Raw genomic sequence first — 23,651 nt, forward strand, 5'->3', positions numbered from 1 at the left:
ATTCCTGCCTATTTGATCCGTGTGTGTGTAGAGGCTTAAGTGCTGTGAGGACATCATATTGGAGGCCTAATGGATTAGGGCACTCCACCTAGATTAGGACTTTAGTGTCACCCACGTGGTTGGGCTTAGTATTGTGTGTTATTTGTTTTTGATGTTATGCTAGTTTTTTTGTAATCCCTGAAGACGTCTCATTTACTGAGACGAAATATATAGGAAGTATTAAATTCTGTTTTAATCCTTTGAGTGCTGTATACAATCCATTAAGCCTCCAATATGATGCCTGTTTGATCAGCTGCTGTAAGCAGGAACATCTCTAACATTCCTTGTGCAATCTTTTTCTCACAACATTGTTAACTTCAGCCCCAAAACCATGAAGCTCATTTGTAATGGACATCAGACCATTAATTCATTCAGATGTTGGAAAATGTCTACAAGATATAATGGCAATGGTACCAAGATTGCTTGTCCATGAGAATCTGAATTGCAAGTAATTGTCTTGGCCTTCTTCGCATCAGATTATTATTATTCAGGCCTCCATGGAGTCAAAAGACTCGTGGGAGGCCCTTCCTAAGAACATAAAGTCTGTCAAGACTCATCGAGGGGAGGCCCCCCACTAAGAAACACAAAGTCTATCATACCACTCCTTAAACTCATTGACCGTTCTCGCTCTCACCACTCCATCAGGCAATGCATTCCATGTTTCAACCACCTCCATGCAAAGAAACCATTCCTCACCCTCTTGTTCACAGTTTCCTTTCGTAACTTCCAGGGATGGCCTCTTGTCATCACTCCTTCCCGCTGTTCAACCAAGCAAAAGAACTCCCCAGTGTCAACCCTGTAACCACCTCTCACAGTTTAAAAGTCTCAATCATATCACCTCTCCTTCTATCCACCAAACTCTGCAGTCCACATTACCTCAGCCGATCCTCATAACTATCCTTGTACAGTCCTGAAACCATCTTTGTCATCCGTCTTTGTATCCTTTCCACAGTTAATTTATCCCCTTCAAATCCTGGGGACCAAATCTGAGAACAATAGTTCAAGTGTGATCTGATCAGAGACTTATACAATGGAATGATAACTCTCTTATCTCTGCAGGTCAGTGTCCTTCTCATAATTGCAGCAATCCTCTGTGTTACCTTCACCACCTTTGCAATATGTCCCCTAAACTTCAGGTTTCTATCAATCATCAACCCCAGATCTCTTGTCTCCCCTACTTCCTCCAGTATAACTTCTCCCATAGAGTATGCAGCATCCCATCGATGTGTCCCAAACCTCAAGACCTTACATTTTGCTGCATTAAACTGACACCCCCATTCATTTTCCCATCGATCTAGCTTATTCAAATCCTCTTGCAGGGCTACCACATCTGCACTATTACTAATAATCCTTCCCAGCTTCGCATCATCTGCAAACAACTGAATATCCCCTTGCAATCCACTGGCAATGTCATTGATATAAAGATTCCTGTAGGAAGTAAGAGAAAAAATGATTATGGAAAGATAACTTGACTCAGTGCTGATGGTAGGAAAGTGGCAGAAGCAGAAATAGTTGTTACTAAGTGAACACTTTGCAAGCATATATCATCCAGGTGGTGACTTTACAGCTTTTGATGCTTGCATTGGAGGATGAAAACTTTTCTTTGGTAACCAGATGAAGTCTTTTAAAGAATTTTTAAAGTCTGTGCAGACTTTAAAAATTCAAGTCCAACTATTGAAGTTAAAATTGCTAAACATATCCTTTCCCATTTGCTGCAACTTATGTAATAATTTTCCCATATGGTATTATATCGAATGCCTTTGCAAAGTTCAGCAGTATCATGGTGTAGCCATTTCCTTTATCTAATTCTGCTGTCATCTTATTATGAGATGTGAATAAATTACTGAGGGAGGCAGAACCTTTTACAAAGCCATGCTGTCCCGGAATCATATTCTAATCTACCCATTCCTGAATTTTACTTTTATCCAATTTTTTCAGTACTTTAACCACCACTCCAGAGATACTAATTGGTCTGAAATTTGCTATTTTTGTGTTAGAGCCATCTTTATATAATGGAATTATCTTCTCTCTTTCCACTCCCTTGGAACCTTATCAGAGCTGAGACTTAGATTAAACAACTTAGATTAAGCATCTCCGTAGCGCAATTGGAAGAACGACGGAACATTGTGCCCTTCGATTAGAAAAGGCCTAAGTTTGATTCTCGTCATGAAGGGAGCAATCTTTATATGGACTTTTTCAATTGAAGGTGAGTTAGCCAATCTCATATGGAGGTAGCATGTTGTTTTCTCCTGGAAACACGAATTTTTCATCCCGCATACAGACAAATTGGCCCTTCAGAACACATGCAATTTACAGACAAAAAATACTAGCTGTGTGGTGGACAGTAGATGGCGTTGGTGTAGGTGATTGATTGTGGAGGTTCTGTGTAGTGGTAGTGCAGACGGAGAGTTGTACAGTAGGTGTCCTCCCGCGATGAGTCTTCAGACTCCTTGGAGGTGTCAGGAATAATAACTTCATCAGAGTCACTGCCAGTTCACTTGCACATTCTCATAGCACATAAGCTGACATACCATCCAAGCCCACTGCTGTATTTGCATTGAAATTTTTCAATATACTGAGTACCTCCAGTTCATCTACCTCAATGCTCACATCAGTCTGTCATCTCAGTAACTGTAAAGTCACCACCTGGATGATATATGCTTACAAAGTGTTCACTTAGTAACTGAACTATTTTTGCTTCTGCCACTTTCCTACAATCAGCACTGAGTAAAGTTATCTTTCCATAACCATTTTTTCTCTTACTTCATAGCAAAAAATCTTTTGGATTTACTTTGGCCTCTTTAGTTAATTTTCTCTAAATCTGATTTAGCCTTCCTTACCATAAGGAAGGCTAAATTTACCCTTCTTGTTTATGCTTTATGCTGATCACCTTGTTTATATGCTGGCCTGGTTGGCCGAATGGTTAGTGTATCTGCTCTCCAGCCATAAGGCTGCAGGTTCGAATCCCACCATGGGCATGGATGGTTGTGATTGTCTGTGAAATGCTAGTGGTGGTTGGCAGTAGATGGCGTTGGTGTAGATGATGAAGGTAGTTGCGGTTGGTGGAGACGGAGAGTTGTAGAGTAAGTGTCCTCCCTAACTAGATGAGTCTTTGGACTCCCTGGAGGTGTTACATAATAATATTCCTTCCACGGTGCTTTCTTTTTTTTGCAGCTCCTGTTTTATATTGCTAGTTATCAGTTTAATCTCTACTCCTGACCCTGAGTATGCACTCTGATACTGCTTAAACAATCCTTTATGACCACATCTTATTCACTCATTCTTATGCAATGGCATTGCTCCAAGTTGCCTCCTAAGTTTGTTATAATCGCTAGCTTTGTAGTTCTGCAAAAACCATTTCTTGACTGAAATTTCCACATGTTGAGCAACCTCCCAGGACAAGACTGCATGGTAACCTTCCCTGATCAGAGATAGAGTTGCAACTGCAGTTGTAACTTGCAACTAGGATGTATGATTATATATGAAAAAGATATAAACCTAAAAATTGAATATTTAAAAATAACAGGTGTAATTTACTCTATATTTAAACCTAACCTAGTTCAAAAACAAACCAGACTAAAAAGTATACAATACATTAGCCTTACCAGTCCTATTGTATGGAAGTGAAATCTGGACAATAAAAGAAAAAGACAAATGAAGATTAATAACAGCTGAAATGAAGTTTATGAGAAAAACTGCAAAATATACTTTATTCGATCACAAAAGAAAAGAAGAAATTATGAAAGAATTAAACCAGGAATCTTCTTCTTCTTTGAGTGCCATCTCCTATCAGAGGTCGGCGACCACCTTGGCAAATTTTGAGCGATTCTCAGCTACTGTGAGCAGTCTCTCAGAGTAGCTGAGAGACTGCTCAGAGTAGCTGAGAATTACAGACCATACATAGCATTTAATCATGCATGCTCTAAGTTTAAACTGCAGTTACACAGTGTTGATTTCATCAAGAGAAAATTTTTCTTGCCATTTCAATCCTGACTTTTATTTCCATTTCTGGATTGCAATCTTCATTTAACCAGCATCCGAGATATTTAAACTTTGCCACTCTTTCTATTTGTTTCCTATTTAAAGAAAGTGCTAAATTAAGAATTGGTTTCTTACTTATGACCATGAATTTAGTTTTGGTGATATTTATTTTTAATCCCATTTTTTCACTCTCTTCATTTATTAGTTCCAAAAGATTTTGAAGATCCTGAATATTGTCAGCCAGAAGAGCTGTATCATCGGCATATCGGATGTTACTGATGATTTCACCATTTACACTAATCCCTTCCTTTCTTCCTTCCAAGACTTTTTGAAATGTGGCTTCTGAGTAGATCTTAAAAAGAAGAGGTGACAGCACACAGGAATCAGTAATAGAAAAAAATTAAAAAATATAAACATAAATGGAAGGAACACATTAAAAGAATGAAAACAGATTACCAAAACAAGCTTTAAATTACAAACCGTTAGGAAAAAGAAAACCAGGATGTCCTCTAAAGAGATTCAACGATGACTTCTAAGGCCGGAATGGGCCACTCTAGGCCTAAATCCTTGAAAAAGCATGATGGTGATAGTGGTGGTTTCATCCTTTTATTCAAGATAAACAAAGTTTGTGTGTGAAGTAACTTGATGACTGGGCTACATATAGAGACTAATGACTTCACATCAATTGTCTTAGTATCCCATAATGCAAGACCTCTTTTTACAGACATGTATAACATGTCTGTAAAGATATGTCTTACATTATGGGATACTAAGGTAATTGATATGAAGTCATTAGCCTCTATATACAAGTACTGTTAGACACAGATGCTAGAACCCAGGCTGGCAGATTGCAAGAAGTCGATTCATGTTGAAGGGGAGGGGGGGAAGAATAAGGCGATGTACGAATTCGTCACCAACACGTGAAATCATGTGCTTTTTATATTTTGTTTTTACAAATTTTTTACAAGCAAAATAGATACCACTTTAAAAACTAGAATTTTCATAAAAGAAAAGCTAATTTTCTGACTTATAATAATAAACACTCATCCCATGAAATGCATTGATTACCCTATTATTGGAATGGATTCCCCTTCTTCTGTCAGAAGAAGGGGAATCCATTCCAATCCATGTGCAGAAGTGTCGAAGTGTTCCAATCCACGTGCAGAAGTGTCGAAGGGTTTCGCATCTGTGGTCGGACAGTAGTCAGTTGTGAAGTAACTTCACATGTAAACTTTGTTTGCTTATACTTGAATAAAAGTCATCTAGTTATATTCTTGGATGAAACCAAGAATATAATTTGTTGGTAGTTTTAATTTATAGGTTATACCTTTAATTAAAATTTAGGGTTATACCTTAAAGTTTAACTTAACGTATAACCAAGTGAGAAAATTTTCAACATCGATCTCTAATCCAGAGTATTTTAAAAATAAGGTATGACACCTTTTGACTTGTATATGGAAAATATATGTTTTCTGCATTACTTCAACCTTGGTGTCTCTTCTGGGTTTGGCTGCTACTAGATGATCTCTGTATTTAGAAAGAAGTATTCTAGGAAATATCAAATTTTTGGCTAGGTAATATAGACCACCCACATATGAGAGGTTTTTTAAATGGTTCCATCCTTGTAGTTGAGTGTGGTCTTATGGTCAGTTAATGGATGACTGGAGAGCAATCCCAGACAGAGAAGGCCAACTCAAAGTGGTTAACTCAGATAAGGCTAACCACCGTAATGGGTATCGGCCATCTTTGTGCTTTAGTTTCAATTGTTCTTTTGGTTGTTCATCTGCATGAGACTGGGTGAAAAAAGAAAACTGATAGCTTTTGGCTATAAAATGATATACAAGGGATGAGGCCTTTTTCTCTTTTATATTATCTGTCTTTTCTTTCTCCTGGTGCTATCAGGCTCTCTTGCATCTCTATACTAACTACTCTAGGCTTATGATGAACACTGCTTTACTTTTTTCACCTCAAAGGTTGAAACTAATCTGCATAGTGGCCCTTGCTATAATGCATAGCATTATATATATCTGTAAGGATATGAGCTTTGCATTATGGGATACTAAGACAATTGCTGTGAATTCATTAGCCTCTATATATAAGTAGCCTAGCTGTGAAGTAACTTCACTTGGATAAAGGATGAAGATGCAAATTAAAGATGCCAAGAATATAATTTCTTGGCATCTTTAATTTGCAGTTATAGATAGATCTTCTAATGTTATTACCAGATCCAACACTCTCCAACCCCTGGTCCCTTCCATCCCGTGCTGTTTCAGGTAATTATCCCTTAGTTGACTGTAAAAATTCCATTTGCATTTTGCCATTAGAAGGCCTATGATTAGTGATGTGCCACAGGTGCTCTGTACTTGGGCCACTGCTATTTAATTTTGTACATTAATGATATAGATGCAAAGGAAAGTATTCAGTTGTTTGCTGATGATGCAAGATTGGGTAGAGCAATAGGCAATGCAGATTTAAATGTTTGAAGGATGAATTAAATAAGCTGGCAGTATGGGCAGTAAGAGAACATTTAAATTGGACAGAATGTGAGATTATGCATTCTAGGTTAGAAGATTACCAGCTGTGTATCAAATTAATGAAGCCAGAGATTTGGGGATATTGGTGAATAGAAAGTTGCAGTTTAACCCTTTAACTGCTACGGTCGAGTTAACTCGAGCACGGAAAAAAATGGCGACCTTGCTACGATCGAGTTAACTCTATTGAAGTTTATTTGACTTGGGTTTCTAAAGAGAAAAATTTGAACTGGAGTAAATAATCATATTAAGCACCTCCATAGTACAATTGGAAGAACGACGGTACGTTGCGCCCTTCAATCGGAAAAGGCCTAAGTTCGATTCTCATTGTGACTGGAGGAATCTTTATATATGGACTTTTTCAATCAAAGGTGAGTTAGCTGATCTCATATGGAGGTAGCAGGGTTTTTCATCCCACATACAGACAAATCGGCCCTTCAGAAAATGGCTAAAACAGCTCGTTGGATTACTTGGTTACTGAAGGACATTTTGATGAGTAGAGACAAGCTGGTTCCTATACTTTATGAGAGGTATAATAATCTGCTATGCACACGTGACCAGACCTCATGTGCACCAGTTTGGAGTCTTCTTTCTTATCCATCACATGATAAATCTATCTTCTTTCTTATCCATCATGCAATTTACAGACAAAAATACTAGTTGTGGTGGAGGGCAGTAAATGGTGTGAATTGTGTACTTCAGATGAAGAAGATCCTGGTGATTCTACATAAATTAATGTGTGTAATTTGCTTAATCAAGTGGGCACCCCTTGATTATGCAAATTTTATAAAACACTATTATTGCCATTTTTGTGAGTGAACAACTGGATATCAAGAATATATGATGCTGTCCGGACTTCTTACTTCAGTAAGAATTTTAATTGATTTTATTTATAAATTTTTTGCAAAATTAATTCAGCACATGGGACAATGCCAGTAGAATATAAAATCGGCAGTTAAAGGATTAAAAGACATGGCTAAAACAGCTCATTGGATTACTTGGTTACTGAAGAACATTTTGATGAGTAGAGACAAACTGGTTCTTATGCAACTCATGCAACTGGTTCTTTATGAGAGGCATAATAATAATCTGCTATGCACACATGACCAGACCTTGTGTACACTAGTTTGAAGTCTTCTTTCTTATCCATCACATGATAAATAAGAAATCTTTGCCATCTGTCTCTGGCCATTTCCATCTCTCGCTCTCTGAAGATTGATAATTGTGAAGTTTCCTTTAAAGACCGTAACCAAGTTCTTTTTGGTCTGCCTCTTGATTGTCATTCTCCAGTGATTCAGTTCAAGGATATATTTGGTAATCTCAGAAGCATTCTCTGGAAGTGTCCAAATCATCTTAATTGGTGTTTAAGAATCATCTATAATATGGGTCTTATCAACATTTTATAAGGCCTTGATGAGACCCCCATCCAGACTACTGTGCATTGATCTGGTCACCTGGGTTTCTTGGTGATGAGGAAGAAGTGGAGAGAATCCAGAGGTGAGTGACCAGGATGGTGGCAGGTCTGTGGAATGCTCTTTATGAGGATAGGTTGAAGGTTTGTGAATTACAGAAATTGGTCGATAGGCAGAAATGGATGGTTATGATTGAGACATACAAATGATTTGAAAGTGTTTTTACAGGATTGAGACTGAGGAAAGTTTTTAGAACATGTTTGGTAGGGGAAGGAGAGAACTATGGTTAATCCCTGGAAATTGAGAAAGTGTAGTTAGTATAGGTGCAAGGACTAAATTTTTTATTTATTTTTGTTTGGAGAGTGGTGAATGAGTGGAATAGGCTACCAGAGTCTGTTGTTGGGTGCCATGTCGATGAATGAGTTCAAAGTGAAATATGATACATATTGTATGAATATTGGGTAGTGCATAAATAGCCTCAGTTACTCTACAGATTATTCCATGGAGACTACACTGTGTAATAATAATAATTACTTGAGCTACTACAGATTCTTTGAGACATTCCTTTGATACACATGCCACTACCTCATGCACTCTGATCCATCTCAGTACCTCATATGCTCAAGTGTCAGGTATTATATTCAGCATGTTGTGAATTCATCCTTAAAACTACTTTTCCATGGTTGTTGTGTCCTGATGGAACCTTTCACCATGCTGTTTTCTTGCTGTGTTAGTTTGTCAGAAAGATTGCAATTCCTTAATGAAGGAATTGTACCCTGAACACACACTTTACAATGCATTGAGAGTGTTATAAAAAACCTTAACATCTCAATTACAATATTAACATAATTGTCAGGCTAAAGAAGTTCAGAGAAGATGACACACAAAACTAATCATGATGCTTTTTTGTCCTTAATGCTTCCTTTTATGAATTATGGGCTATGAAAAGAAGTTATTAACTTCTTTTATAATTTAGATAATTAAAACTAACTTGTTCAGTTATAGAAAACTATTAACTGTTTTTGTTTCAAATGGGTATTCTTTCCTTTGAATGCCTTGGTTAATTTTTTTCTTGAGAAATTGACATTTTTATTATTAAATTTAATTTATATACAGTTTTTTTGCAGATTATTTCATTCTCCCCAGATATCATGTAATTATCTGCAAAGAGCAAAGTATTAAGATAAAGAAAACATTTGATTTTCTCTTGTTGTTTATCTGCCATTCTTTGATTGTCACATTCATATTTGCCAGTGATACTGGAGATGGATCCTTATTGGTCTTTTTTTGCCTTTTTTATGTTTACTGCTGTTTTCATATATAAACTATTGCTTAGCTTTAATAAATTTATATTTATTAAATTTTTTTATTTTAATATTTAAGATTTATTTACATTAAATCTCTCTCTCTTTAATGTCAAAAGCTTATATACATATTGTATATATATGTATGAATGAATGCTGACTTGTCTTTTTTCAGTTAGTATTTTAAAAATAGATATAGGTTGAATGCAGGATCTTTTTTTTTTTCTAAACCAATTTTGCTGTTCATTTAATTTATTTGGTTGTCAAAATTGACATCCTTCATAGTTATGTATTTATGGATCAATAGAAATTCCTTTCTGTATTTCAACTTTATTTATCCTTGAGGAATTTATTCCTCAAGGATAAATAAAGAAATAAATACTTTGCTGCACTTGCTTATTGAACAAGTTTTCAACAAGTCTAGTGAAATGAAGTGATGGCAAGAAAACATTTTTCGACTCTACTAAACTTGTTTGAAACATTATTTTGCCCTGTAACAGAATTCTGCTTAGCAGACTAATCTTTATATATGACAGTGACTTATTTAAGTATGATATGAACAGTTTTTAGTTATAAAAAAATGCAGTTTTCTTGGGGGAAAAAATGGTAAGTGACCATATAAAGAACAAAACTTGTTTTATGCACAGTTACTGCACTAGTTGATCTGGAGACCCACTTTAATGTATTACCTTTTATATGATGTTAAATTAAATACTTTTCAAACAAAATGTCTGCATATAATATTAATAATATTTTGGCCCCAGAGTATAACAACGACCAATATAAGCTGACTGTACAAAAAAGCATTACTGATAAATAAATAAATAAATAAAAAAAAACAGCAGATGGAAATGGATTAGACACATACTGAGAATGGCAGCAAAGAGAGAGAGATTCCTACCGTGACCTTGTCATAGATCACAGAAGGAAAAGGGAAAAGGAAAGGCATAAATTAACTTGGCAGAGAATGACAGAAAAGGAAAGAAGGAAGTTGGCCCATGTAATGAAGTAGAATGAGAATGTCTCCTTATATGGAAATAGAATTTCTCCAGAAATCTTTTGTTTTTCCTCTTGCAAAACAAGCAAACTGGTGACAAGTTCTCTCTGGATAAGAATTGTTATTATATCATATATGTTAATATATGTGTTATATATGTTATATTATTTTCATATATGTTATATTATTATATCATATACGTAAGAAAAGTAATGAAGTTCTGAATATAGTTCATGAAGAGCGGTCATTAATGAAACACATCAATATGAGAAGGAAAAAGCCTAATTGGACACCATTTGAAGCATGGGGGACTGATTACAGAAATAATGGAGGGGATGGACTGTAGAAGGAAAGAGGCCACAAGGTAGACCAAGAGTTTTCATATATAAATAACATAATGATGCTAACTGGCACTAAGAGTTATGAAGAGATAAAAAGGAAGTCACAAGACAGGATGTTGTGATGTGCTACTATATTTACCAATTTTTGGATTGATGCACCAAAGAAAAAGAAGATCATATATGTTATTATGGGCCAGCAATGTGCAGTATACAACCTTCTCCAGTCAAGTCAATCGTGCTTACTTGTGGTGTGGCCTGTTTTCACTAGAGGGGCTCTGGTGACAGAGTACTCAGTTTTTGACTGAATCAGATTTCTGCTACACCTGCAGATTACATATCCTGTATGAATGCTGTTCTTTTGCAAATTCTGATATTTCTTCCTCAATTATGCCTACCTCTAGAATTTCACCTTTGTGACCTCATGTGGCTTTTGCCAGATTTTGTTTTATTTACTTGCTGCCTCTACTGTTCTGCCAATTCTGAAAATCATTCTGACCTCTTTGACTTCCTATCTGAAATCAATCAATCTTGAATGAAATCAAGCTTCAAAGAAGCTTGATTTCATTCGGTCCAAATTTCCAAACAGTGAAGTCATCTTTCTTGGTGATTTCAATGTCCATGATTTCTGATTGACATTTTCTTGAATTTTTTTTGAATTTCACTGACTAAATTGGAAGAGAGGCAGAGATTTTTGCTATAAGAAATGACTTAAAACAGATGATTATTCATCTCCCTACCAGAATTCCTGACAATCTCCATCACTCACCCAACACTCTGGATCTCTATTTATTAATTAGTTCTCCTTCCAGGTACTAATGATAATTCAGATCACAATCTCATCCACGTTTCATCTGTGGTAGAACATCCTTCAGCCATTGGCATTATACAAGGGTTGTTCAATAAGTCTGTGCAAAAATGAAGAAAACATAATTTTTTGGGACAAACATTTTTTATTTTTCAACATAGTTTCCTTGTCTATACACTTATTCCAACAATGCTCGAATTTTTTGATCCTGTCCATATAGTATGATTTGTCCAACTCTTCAAAATAGGCAATTGTTTCAGCAATCACCTTATTGTTTGATGAAAATCTCTTTCCTGCCAGCCATTTTTTTCATGTTTAGAAACAGATAGTAGTCAGATGGAGCCAGATCTGGAGACTGGGTTGGGGAGGGGATGCAAAAGGACTTCGTGGCATAAATCGAACAAGTTTGCTGTCATAATTGCAGAAGAGTGAGTAGGTGCATTATCGTGGCGAAAAAGAATCTTCTTTTTCGCCAAGTGTGGTCGTTTTTCTTTTATTTCGTTATTTAAACGATCCAGCAAAGATGCATAATACACTCCAGTAATTGTTTTGCCCTGTTCCAAGAAGTCTATGAAGATTATGCCACGAGCATCCCAGAAGATTGTGGCCATAACGTCTTTCCTGCTAAAGGAATGGTTTTCGCTTTCTTTGGTGCAGATTCCCTGCTTTCAAGGACAGCTTGAAGCTGTTTCTGGTACTATAATAATAAATGTAGTAGACTCACTGTGTGCCACTTGCAGTCGTACCTTCTGGTCCCTCACCTAAGTTGTTGGGCACAACTTTTGTCCATCTGTGCTACCTGCTCTTTTTTACTCTGATGGTAACATTGTATCATCACTAAAGACAGGGCTGATGTCCTGGCATCATTCTTCTCTTCCAACTTCTCCATAGATGACCATGGGAAATTAACTCATTGTTTGCCTAGAACATTGCAGCTCATGCCTCGTGTGACCTTCTGCCAGGAAGACATGAAAAGTTGAACTTGGATACCACAAAGGAAGCCAGTCATGATCCCACCTTTTGTGCTCAAGAGATAAGCTCCTGAATTAACACTTCTTCTTCATGTAGCTTCCTCAGTGAGAGGGTGCAGCACCATGTCCTTCCAGTTCTCTCTGTTGGTGGCTTTCCTTTTTGTTTCTGCACAGTCATGTGATCCTGTCCATTATCTCATATCTTCAAGCCATGCCTTTCGTTTTTGCCTCTTGATCCTTTTCCCATAATTTTTTCTTCTAAAACTGTCAGTATCCTCTGTCCTGCTGAACCTCTCAGTACATGTCCTGCCAGTCTCATCTTTCTCTGGATCATTTCCTGTAATAAAGATCTCTGTGTTCTCATTCTGTGTAGGACCTTTGTATTTGTCGCATGTTCTGTCCATGAGATTTTCAGAACTCTCCTATAGCACCACATTTCAAAGGCCATTATCTGTTGCCTTACTCTCTTCTTGAATATTCAGGTCTCACTTCCATATGTGAAAACTGGCCACACTAATGTTCTTATAATTCTTTTCTTTGTCTCAATACCCACAGAACTTCTGAGTAGATCTTATTTTTCCAGAAGGCATCTTTAGCTATGACTGTTCTTATATTTTTCTGTATCTTGCTTTTCATCTGCAGTAAAGTAGGTGCCTAAATATTTGTATTCTATTGTATGTTCAATTTTCATTTTTTTTATGAATATATCTGGCTTGGATCTGTTTTCTTTTGAGATTTTCATAAATTTGGTCTTTTTTTGCATTTATATCTAATCCAAATTCTTTACCTTCTTCAATTAGTATCTTGCAGTAATTTGATTAATTTATTTCGGTTTTCTGCTATTAGAATGGTATCATCAGCATATCTAAGATTGTTGTATTTTTATACTATTGATACTAATTCCTATTTTTTGTTTTTCAATTTTTTCCATCACTGTTTCACTATAGATATTAAATAGATTTGGTGAAAGGATAAAACCTTCTCTAACTCCTTTTTATTTTCACTACAGAAGCCTCAGAGTTAAACAGCTGCATTTTCTGTTTAGTTTAAATCCTTTATATAAGCTTAAGTACACGATCTTCTATGTCTAATTTATCTAATATATTGAACTTGTATTATGTTTTACCAGGTCAAAGGCCTTCAGAAAGTCTATGAAGCATATGTAAATGTTCCTATTTCTTTCAAGTGACCTTTCTATTAGTATTTTTAGTTCCAGGATAGCATTAATGGCTCCCATTCCTCTTCTGAAGCCTTTCTATTGTTCACTCAATTCACCTATTAAGGCTCTTTCAATTTGTTTGTTAACAATAGTTAAAATAATTTTAGATGCATGGGATATTAGGCTCACAGTTCTGTAATCTTTGCAATTTAGTGCATTATTTTTCTTTGGAATTGACATGCAGATAGATGTAAAAACTTCAGGTAATTCTATTGTTTTATAGATGTTCTGAATGGATTCCACTAAATAGTTATTATTGCCAATCACAGCTTTCAGCAGCTGAGCTGGGATATTATCACACTCAGGGAATTTATTATTAGGAAGATTCTTAATTACATGTTCTATCTCCTTTCTTGTCAGTAGAGTGGTATCTGTTATGTTTAACTTTGGGTGTCGTGAATCATCTAACATGTTACCATTATCATCATCATAAAGATCTGATAAGCTCCACCCATCTTCCATTTATCTTTTCCTTATCAATAATTGTTTCCATCTTTATCCTTGATGTTATTAGACTGTGTACGTTATTATTTTTTTATTATTATTCAGGCCTCTATGGAGTCAAAAGACTCATCGTGGGAGGTCCTTTCTAAGAAACGCAAGTCTATCAAGACACATCGAGGGCGGTCCCTCCTAGGAAACACAAAGTCTATCATACCACTCCTTAAATGCATTGACCATTCTTGCTCTCACCACTCCATCAGGCAATGCATTCCATGTTTCAACCACCCTCCATGCAAAGAAACCACTCCTCACTCTCTTGCAAACAGTTTCCTTTCGTAACTTCCAGGGATGGCCTCTTGTCATCACTCCTTCCCGCTGTTCAATCAAGCTAAAGAACTCCCCAGTGTTAACCCTGTAACCACCTCTCAACAGTTTAAAAGTCTCAATCATATCACCCCCCTCTTTCTATCCACCAAACTCTGCAGTCCACATTCCCTCAGCAGATCCTCATAACTAACATTGTACAGTCCCGACACCATCTTTGTTATCCGCCTTTGTACCCTTTCCACAGCTAATTTATCCCCTTCAAATATTGGGAACCAGATCTGAGAACAATAGTCTAAGTGTGGTCTGATCAGAGTCTTATACAATGGAATGATAACTATTTTATCTCTGCAGGTCAGTGTCCTCATTATTGCAGCAATCCTATGCATTACCTTTGCAATATGTCCCCTAAATTTCAGGTTTCTATCAATCATCAAACCCAGATCTCTTGTCTCTCCTACTTCTCCCAGTTTAACTACTCCCATAGAGTATGCAGCGTCCCATCGATGTGTCCCAAACCTTAAGACCTTACATTTTGTTGCATTTAACCGACACCCCCATTCATTTGCCCATCTATCTAGCTTATTCAAATCCTCTTGCAGGACTACCATATCTGCACTATTACTAATAACCCTTCCCAGCTTTGCATCATCTGCAAACAACCGAATATCCCCTTGCAATCCACAGACAATGTCATTGATATAAAGGTTAAACAGTATAGGTCCCAGTACTGAGCCCTGTGGAACCCCATTTGTAACCTTCTGCCTCTTTGATATTGCTCCACCATATACAACTCTCTGATACCTATCGGACAGCCAATCCTGAATCCAGTTGACTAGTCTGACATCCAGACCCATGTGCTGCAACTTGAATATCAGCTTATGTGGCACCCTGTCAAATGCCTTTGCTAAGTCTAGGAAAATGACAGTATATGCCTTTCCCTCATCTACTGCTCTTGTAACTTTATCATAAAAGGCTAGCATATTGCTAAACAAGAGTGCCCCTTCACAAATCCATGTTGACTCTCACTGATAACATTACCCTCATCTGCCCAATGCTGTATATGGTCCCTCACTACTTTCTCCAAGATCTTATTAACTACTTATGATACACAAACTGGCCTATAATTAGACACTTCCAGTCTGCTACTGCCCTTATGCAATGGCACTATCTTACCTTCCATTCCATGGGCACCTTTCCTGCAGCTAGACTTTCATTGAAAAGCCAGGTCAAAGGCACTGTCAGTTCCCTAGCACATTCTCTCAGAACTCGTGGTGAAATACCATCCAGTCCCACAGCTGTACTGACATCCAGAGTACTCAATATTTGAAACACACTCTCCTCCTGTACCTCTAAACCTCGAACCTGCCCTATCCCTCTAGCATTAAAACTGACTCCTCCAGGATGAAATACTCGAATAAAGTGTTCATTGAACAATTCTACTATGTCCTCTGCATCAGTCACTCTATTCCCATTTTTATCCCACAATATCATTCTTCCACAGTCATTTCCCCTCTTACTGGCCACATATCTAAAAAAATTCCCTAGGGTTTTCTTTGGATCTTAGGGCTAATCTCCTCTCATATTCAAGTTTCATCTTCCTTACCATACTAGTCACTCTTCTGGCCTGTGTCTTATACTCTTCATGCATCTTCTCTTCACCTGTCTCCTTATATCTCTTCCACAGCCTATTTTTCGCATGCAATTCCTGTTTAATATTGTTTGTCATCCACTTTACTCCAAATTGTGTCCCCTTCTTCACTCGTGGAATACAGCTTACCATTGCTGCTAACAAATATTCCATCACAATTTCCCAAGCACTAATGATACCCGGCCTTCCAATTCCTCCCTCCACGAAATTTCCCCTAGTTGACGTCTATGACTATTATAATCATCTGCTTTATAATTCCGCTTACGTTCCTGTCTCTTTGATACTCCTGCATGTCTATTCATTTTCCAAGTCAAAACCATATGGTCACTCTCTCCAACTGGTGGGAGAGATGTCATCTCAGTTATCATCAGCTCTTATGATGCTATAACCAAATCCAAAACTCTTGAACCTCTTGTTCCCTCTGTTACATGTTGCCTAAGACATTTGTCCCTCAAGAATTCTAGAAATTCCATTCCCTTATTGCTACATGCATCTTCCTTTCCCCAATCTATACTGCTGTAGTTAAAATCTCCCATAACAATCGTTCTTCTTGCACTTGCCATGCTCAACTAAGCTCTTCTGTGCTCCTTGGTCTGTAGCAACACCCCACTAAATATCCTGTCTTGCCCACTTCCACCTCACACCATATGCTTTCAAAATCATTAGTGTCACAGCCTTCGAAAGCCTCCACTCTTAGAGGACATAGGTCGTCACTTATCATAAGCAGTACTCCACTACCATGCTTTCCTATCCTGCTGAAAAATACTGTACCCAGCAACTTCTATTCCTATTATTATATCATTTTCTGTCAACCACATCTCTGTGATCCCAATAATCTTGCTTTTCCATTAAGTTTTTTCACTTTCAGGAATGCTTCTCTGGTTTTGTTCCTATTTTGTAATTCTCTTATCTCGGTGCACTGCCTATTTATCCAGTTTTCTTTCAATCTTCTGCATATGCTTCGTTTTCTCCTTTTTTCAATGTTCTTCTTTCATCAATAAGGTTTCTTGTGTTATCCATGGTTTTTTTCCTTTCTTTCTTCTTGTTTATTGATGTGGTTTTTAGCAGATGTTATGATAGCTGCTTGTAGTTTATTCCACTGAAAGGATTCATTTTTGGTTTGCAACTGTGCAAACAGCAGTTCTGACACATTTTCATTAAATTTTGATTTTACTATTGGATTTTGTACCATTTGTAGATCCTATTTTAGGAGTTGACTTTTAGTTTCTATTGTTTTCAGGCAAATATTCATCTTCATTAAGACCAGTCTATGATCAGATCCACAGTCAGCACTTGGCATCACCTCTGAGTTCCATATTCCATTGAAGTAACATTTACTGACCACGATATAGTCTAATTGATTTTTGTATCTTCCATCTGGACTTTCCCATGTGTATCTTGCTGTTGGTTTTAGCTCAAAATAAGTGTTAGTTATGATGCGACTATGCTTGTTACAGAAATCAATCAGTTTTTGTCCTCTCTCATTCTGGATTCTTTTCATCTGCACACTAAATTGTACTCAGCTGGCATCCATCCTACAGTATGGAAGCAAGCCTATATACAACCACTTCCCAAAAAAAGTAATAAATGTCACCATCAGATATCTACATATTGATCTCATCTAAGTTTTGCCCAAAGTAATGGAGAAGGTCATCAATACTTGGAAACCACAATCTAATTAGTGACCACCAGTATGGATTTCACCAATCTAGATCCACAGGAGATCTCTGGCCTATATCACAGACTACCTGATTCATCCCAGGAAGATGTTTAAAGAAACCTGTGTGCAATGCACTTGACATCTCCAAGATTTTTAATGGGGGTCTGGCATTGAGGGCTTCTAGCAAATTACTATTGTATGGATTGCCTGTTTTCTCTCAGATCGATCCTTGCTTGTAATGGTAGTTGATGTTTGCCTCTCTCTCTCTTCCAATTTTCCTCGAGACCAAAACACCTTGCTTCCCAGCCTACACAGTTGCCAGTAACACTTGTAAAACCATCATTAAAGCAAGTTTGTTAATGCCGGTGTCCCTCGAGGCTCTATCATTTCATCCACCCTCTTCCTGATTTGTATAAATGATCTGCTTTCATTGACTGCAAACCTTATTCTTAGTTTTGCTGATAATAGTACTCTCCACTCATTTTACACAAGTTTTGCAGTGCTAAAACATCTTCGAGATCATCTTGATTATGTGCCCTAAACACTGATCTCCACAGTATACTTGATGCTTTTGGACTACATCCAAAACATAGTTTTGCTTGCTTTCTTGCAAAAAAAAAAAAAAATTCTCTACTTATTTTGATAATACTCAGCTCAATAGTCAAGACCAGATATCTCTTCTAGGACTGACTTACTCCACACCTTTCTTGGCATAATCATAATACTTCTATAGTATCATCATCATCTGCTTCCAAAAAACTTGGCATCCTTTTCTTCTCAAGATGGAACTTTTCTTCTGACCAGTTTCTTACCTCTATATAAAGCTCAAATCCAGCCAACTTAGAATACTGCTCATGTTTGAAGTGGTGTGCCTAAGACCTCTCTAAAAATTCTTAATGCTGTTTAGAAAGGGCAGTTCAGTTGATTAATGACAAATCTTTTACAGATTCTCTTCAGCCACTTTCTCATAGAAGATCAGTTTCTGCATTGACTCTACTAGCATTCATTGTCTCCTATTTCTGCCAGATCTACAAGAACTCAAGCAACAACTGTTCAACATTCCATTACAGTCGAATTGCATAGTCACTGACCCTGCTAGTCCCTATTTGAATTTTTCATTTCATCCACCTCAATCCTGTGGAACAGCCTCCTTTGTGCAGCATTTCCAAAGGACTACAACCTCCAGCAGTTTAAGATGAATGTCATCAGATTACTCTGCTCCTTAACCCCTGCCTACATACAGCATTTATTTGCTGTATGCCCTTCTTCCTCTCATGTGTGAGAGTAATATATATACACAAACACACACATAGGGTGGTTCAAAATTCCACATACAAACTATGAGGGGAGGTAGAGAACATCAAAATCAACCATATTCACATAGGAACGCATGACCGTAAACGCCACCCGAAAGTGATAGGTGGCGCTGTTCGTCAGCGCTCCAGGTGAGCAGTTGGTGCTTCTTCATTCAAGCTTTCGATGTTGTATGAAGAACATGTCGTTTTACGACACATGTTCTTCATACAACATGCAGAGATGTAGACATGCACCTCGTTTACGGGTAAGTTGACAGTAATGGACGAGCCGCTGTACGAATGTATCGCGAAAGCTACCCAAACAGTTGTGTACCACATCAAATGTTTGTGCATTTGCATCAGAATTTGTGTGACTATGGATCATTCAGGGATTGCAGGCATGATAGTGGGTGGCCACGATCGACGCGAAATCCCATCATGGAAGAGGGGGTGTTGCATGCGATGGACAATAATCCAGAGACAAGCACATGTGCTGTTGCCTCTGTTATAGGAGCATCTCGATCCAGTGTATTGTGCGTTTTGCACTCTGGGTCCTTACATCCATTTCATCTGCAACGGGTCCAGTTACTGATGGCCGAAGATTATCTTCGACGTGTGGAATTCGCGCAGAAAAGTGACATAGACCCGGATTTTCCAACTTGTGTTTTGTTCACGGATGAAGCTTCATTTACTCGCGAAGGGGTCTTAATCACCACAGTGCTCATGTGTGGGCCCACGAGAACCCACACGCTGCACAACAACGCTTGTCCATTAATGTATGGACGGGTATCGTCGCTGACCGTTTAGTCGGCCCATACCTGTTACCACCCGACTGGACTCCCAGAAATATTAGACCTTTCTGGAAGAAGTTCTGCTGGATTTACTGAACAATGTTCCAATAACTCTGCGTCGGCAGATGTGGTTCCAACACGACTGGGCTCCAGCCCATTTAGGCATTTCTGTGCGTTAGTATTTGGACAGGTCCTTTGGTGCTCGATGGAATGGGCGTGGTGGACCCATCGCATGGCCCCCACGCTCACCTAATTTATCGAGCATTGATTTCTTTCTGTGGGGGACCCTTAAAGCCATGGTATACGAAACGCCTGTTGCCTCTGACATGTACGACATCGTGGCAAGATTCGCCATCGCCGCTGCTAATATCAGGGAAACTCCAGGTATTTTCGAAAATGTACGGCAATCAATGCGTCGTCGGCATGCATCACTGCTAATGGTCGTAACTTTGAGCACCTGATGTGAAACCATATTATGTATCCAACTACTATTGAACTGTTCAGTTACGCCTAATTAAGTTTTTTTACACTACTTACTGCCTTGTGTTATTTCTATCTTTGTGTCCCTGTTGGTACCTTCCGGTCATGCTTTCCTATGTGAATATGGTTGATTTTGGATGTTCTCACCTTCCCTCAAAGTTTGTACGTGGAATTTTGAACCACTGTATGTAGATATGTGTGTGTGTGTGTGTGTATAAATAAAAAATTAGGCACCTCTATGAAGTCACAGCCCTGGATGATGTAATTCCTTGGTGCCTATCATATCTCTTTTTATAAAAGCATTCACTGAAACACAATGCAAGTTTAAGGAGATGTATGATAATTACCTAGGAATTACTACTATATGCCATGTAAAAACCTAGACTTTACATTCTTCCCCCACCACTCTTATTCACCTTGCAGAGATAAACCCCGTTTTTTTTTTTGATGATTTGCAAATTCCACGTATACCAAAGAACTTTAATATAATTCTTGTAAAATTTCACAAGCCAGATATGACTTTGAACTGGTGCTCCTTTTTACCTGTTTTCTCATTTCCATGGAACCCAGGTTGACTATATCTGAGGAAATTAGTCTAGATGTGGGCTTATCAAGGCCATGTAAAGTGAGGGAATAATATTTTTATTGCTACAAGTTAGTATTCTTTCAAATGTTGCTATCATCTGATGCATTGTTATTTTCTAACCTAACTCACCGTCCATCATTACTCCCAGGTTCATCAGCTACTTGCAGCAAGTTCCTATTATATAATTTGTCTACATTGTCTTCAGTCCAAAATTGCACTCGCCAGCATTAAAGTGATGATCATTAACATTTGTCCATAGAATCAGTCACGTCACCCTGCATGGATTCTGTATCAGAAATATTCCCTTACTTATATAAATGTTTTTCAGATTTTTCTGCCCGGCATAGCTTTTTTTTTTTTTTTTCCCAACTCATAATTTCTGCTGTATTAGTGATTTTATATATATATATATATATAAGAAATTAAATACAAATTGCTTGTTATTAAAAGAAAATAGTTAACAGCATTTTTTCGAGAAGAGTAACTGATAAAAAATTAAAAAAAAAATTCTAGCCATAAATAAAAATTTGTTTTGTTAGTGTTATAATGGTACTTATCGAAAGCATTAGTTTTATCTTCAAAACAGATATTTGAAATATTCTTGCTATAACCCTCCCCCCTCTTTCCAACCCCAGCTAGCAGTCTAGAATTTCATAAAGGTTACCTTCATGTGTAGGTTATAATAAAGTGATATTGGCGCTGTTGCTGTATGGAACCGCATGGCTTCAAAGAAGTTTCAAAAAACTATTTATACAGGCATTAACGAAGACGGAGAAGAATTCGCCAGTCCGGTTGTCGCACTACGGCCTTGCAAATAAGATTGCACGATTACAAAAGCATAAATTTAACCATTTGTAAAGTGGCTGCAGGAATGTGGCTTTTAAAAACGAGGTCATGTGAAATAAACTCGTTTTGTTAACGTCGACATATACGTAATGTCAATTTAGGCATCGACTTTAAGTAAAGGAAGTCAGACCAGTTAGTAATGTGGCAAAAAAAGAAGACCGCCTTGATTAAGCCCCATTTTGGTAGCCTAAGCACAATTTAGGCCGCTTGCATCCCTATGCATCTTTGACAAGCACCCTCCCGCACCCTGCAGCTCAGGATTCACCTTCACAGCTTTTATGCAGGGAATAATGAAGGGATGAGGCCATTACAGCCCGGTACTTTCTACCCAGGGTCCGGGGACTTTTCCCGAAGCATGCGTGTAGTCATAAAGACTCCGTTAGTAGCTTCGATGGCAAGCCTAAGGTGGTCTCCGTTGATCGTGAGTTAGCGCAGTTGTCTTTTATAGGCAGTGGTAGTTAGCGCAGTTAAAAAAAGGGTGTACAGTGTTGGAAGCCAATATGTTGAATATATTTCATTTGTATAATATAATACTGAGCTTTTCAAGGATAGTATTATAATTCCTGCATATTTTATAACAAAATAATGTATAATATGTAATTGTAATTCCGATGACTACTTACGTGAAAACTTCAATATTAATGCATTTAGTCGAACTCGTAAAACCGTGTAAATGCTGTTTATAAATAAATTGCTCCTCGAATGAACTTAGTTTTTTTCCTCCTCTTTAAGAGCGAGTAAAATTTCAAATAATATAATGTTTATCCGTTTATTAACCAATTATTTGAAAATAAATGACGCTAACAAAAGAATAAATCTTTAGTTTTTATTAAGTCAAAAGTAGAGATTTTTCTTTATTGTTATTGCTAAGATAAAAATTCGCTTGTTTTTCTCCCCCCGTTTTTAGATAGGTTAATTTCATCGTTTAACAACAATGCATTATTACTACAAATAATGTACAAAGAATTAGATTAATCGAAGAAAAGTATTGTAATAAAGTTTGAACCTTGTTCGTCAAAAACAGTTTTAAGAAGTTTTTCAATGAAAAACTTCTTAAAGGCTATAAAGGTAAATTATTAATAAATAAATCTTTTTGGCTACTCCACACATAAATTTGACTATCGTTCTGCCCATTTTATCGCATCGCATAATTACAAAAGCATTAAATACCAAACGATGTTATTATGTATGAATATTTTTTTTCTTTGAAGCGAGATACTGTATTTTAGTTGTTATTTATCATCGTTCGAGACCTCCACGGCTGCGTTTCTCAGATTTTACTTCGCTGGGAAAACCGTTTTTTCAATTTTTTTTTTTCTCGGTCCCTCACGTATACACACTAATTGGATATTCAGCTTGCTGAATCAAATAAGATTTTCCAGTTCCAGGAATAATAATAACATATTGGATCTGATATCGAGTCGGGAAGTGAACCCGGACTAACTGTACTATTGCTGTCTGAATGTACGCATGCTATTAAACTCGAATCAACAATAAGTACATAATTTTGTTAAATATAACTTTTTATCGTTTATAGTTCGATTTTTTTAACGAAAGTCACATATCATTGAATTTTTAAATTTCCTGGGAACCACCACGGACCATGCTGGCGGAAAGCAATAATGAGATTCGCGATTGAACTTACACTTGAATTTGATCACCAATGCTTTAAAAAAACATGAGGCACTGGTGGGAGGGGGTAAGTAAAAGAAGAAATAACCGGACGCAATAACTAAACTTTGTTTTCGAAGGTATTTAGAGATCGGGGTAGTGTACCGAAGATGTTACATGACTTTTGACATTATTGTTCTAAGGACCCCAAATCAAAAGAAAAATAGGTGCTGATTTATTGGGGGGCGGGGATCTGGTTGGGTGTGTCTGCACTCCAAACATGAGGCCATGGGGAAACCCCAATAAACAGATGCAAATTAAGCCGGCTGAGGGCCTAAAAAAAAGGGGGAGGGTTATATGTAC

The 23,651-nt window shown here is 37.3% G+C and overlaps 1 non-coding gene across 1 annotated transcript; it reads right to left on the reverse strand.

Annotated features, from left to right (window-relative positions):
- Positions 1–21,832: 21,832 nt before the first annotated feature.
- Positions 21,833–22,090, reverse strand: LOC150099554 (RNase MRP). The gene has a single exon (XR_016549430.1).
- Between the last annotated feature and the right edge of the window lie 1,561 nt (positions 22,091–23,651).

Source organism: Typopeltis vanoorti, chromosome 14 (genome assembly GCF_054136105.1).
Source record: "Typopeltis vanoorti isolate ZY-2024b chromosome 14, IOZ_Tvanoo_1.0, whole genome shotgun sequence".
NCBI lineage: Eukaryota > Metazoa > Arthropoda > Arachnida > Uropygi > Thelyphonidae > Typopeltis > Typopeltis vanoorti.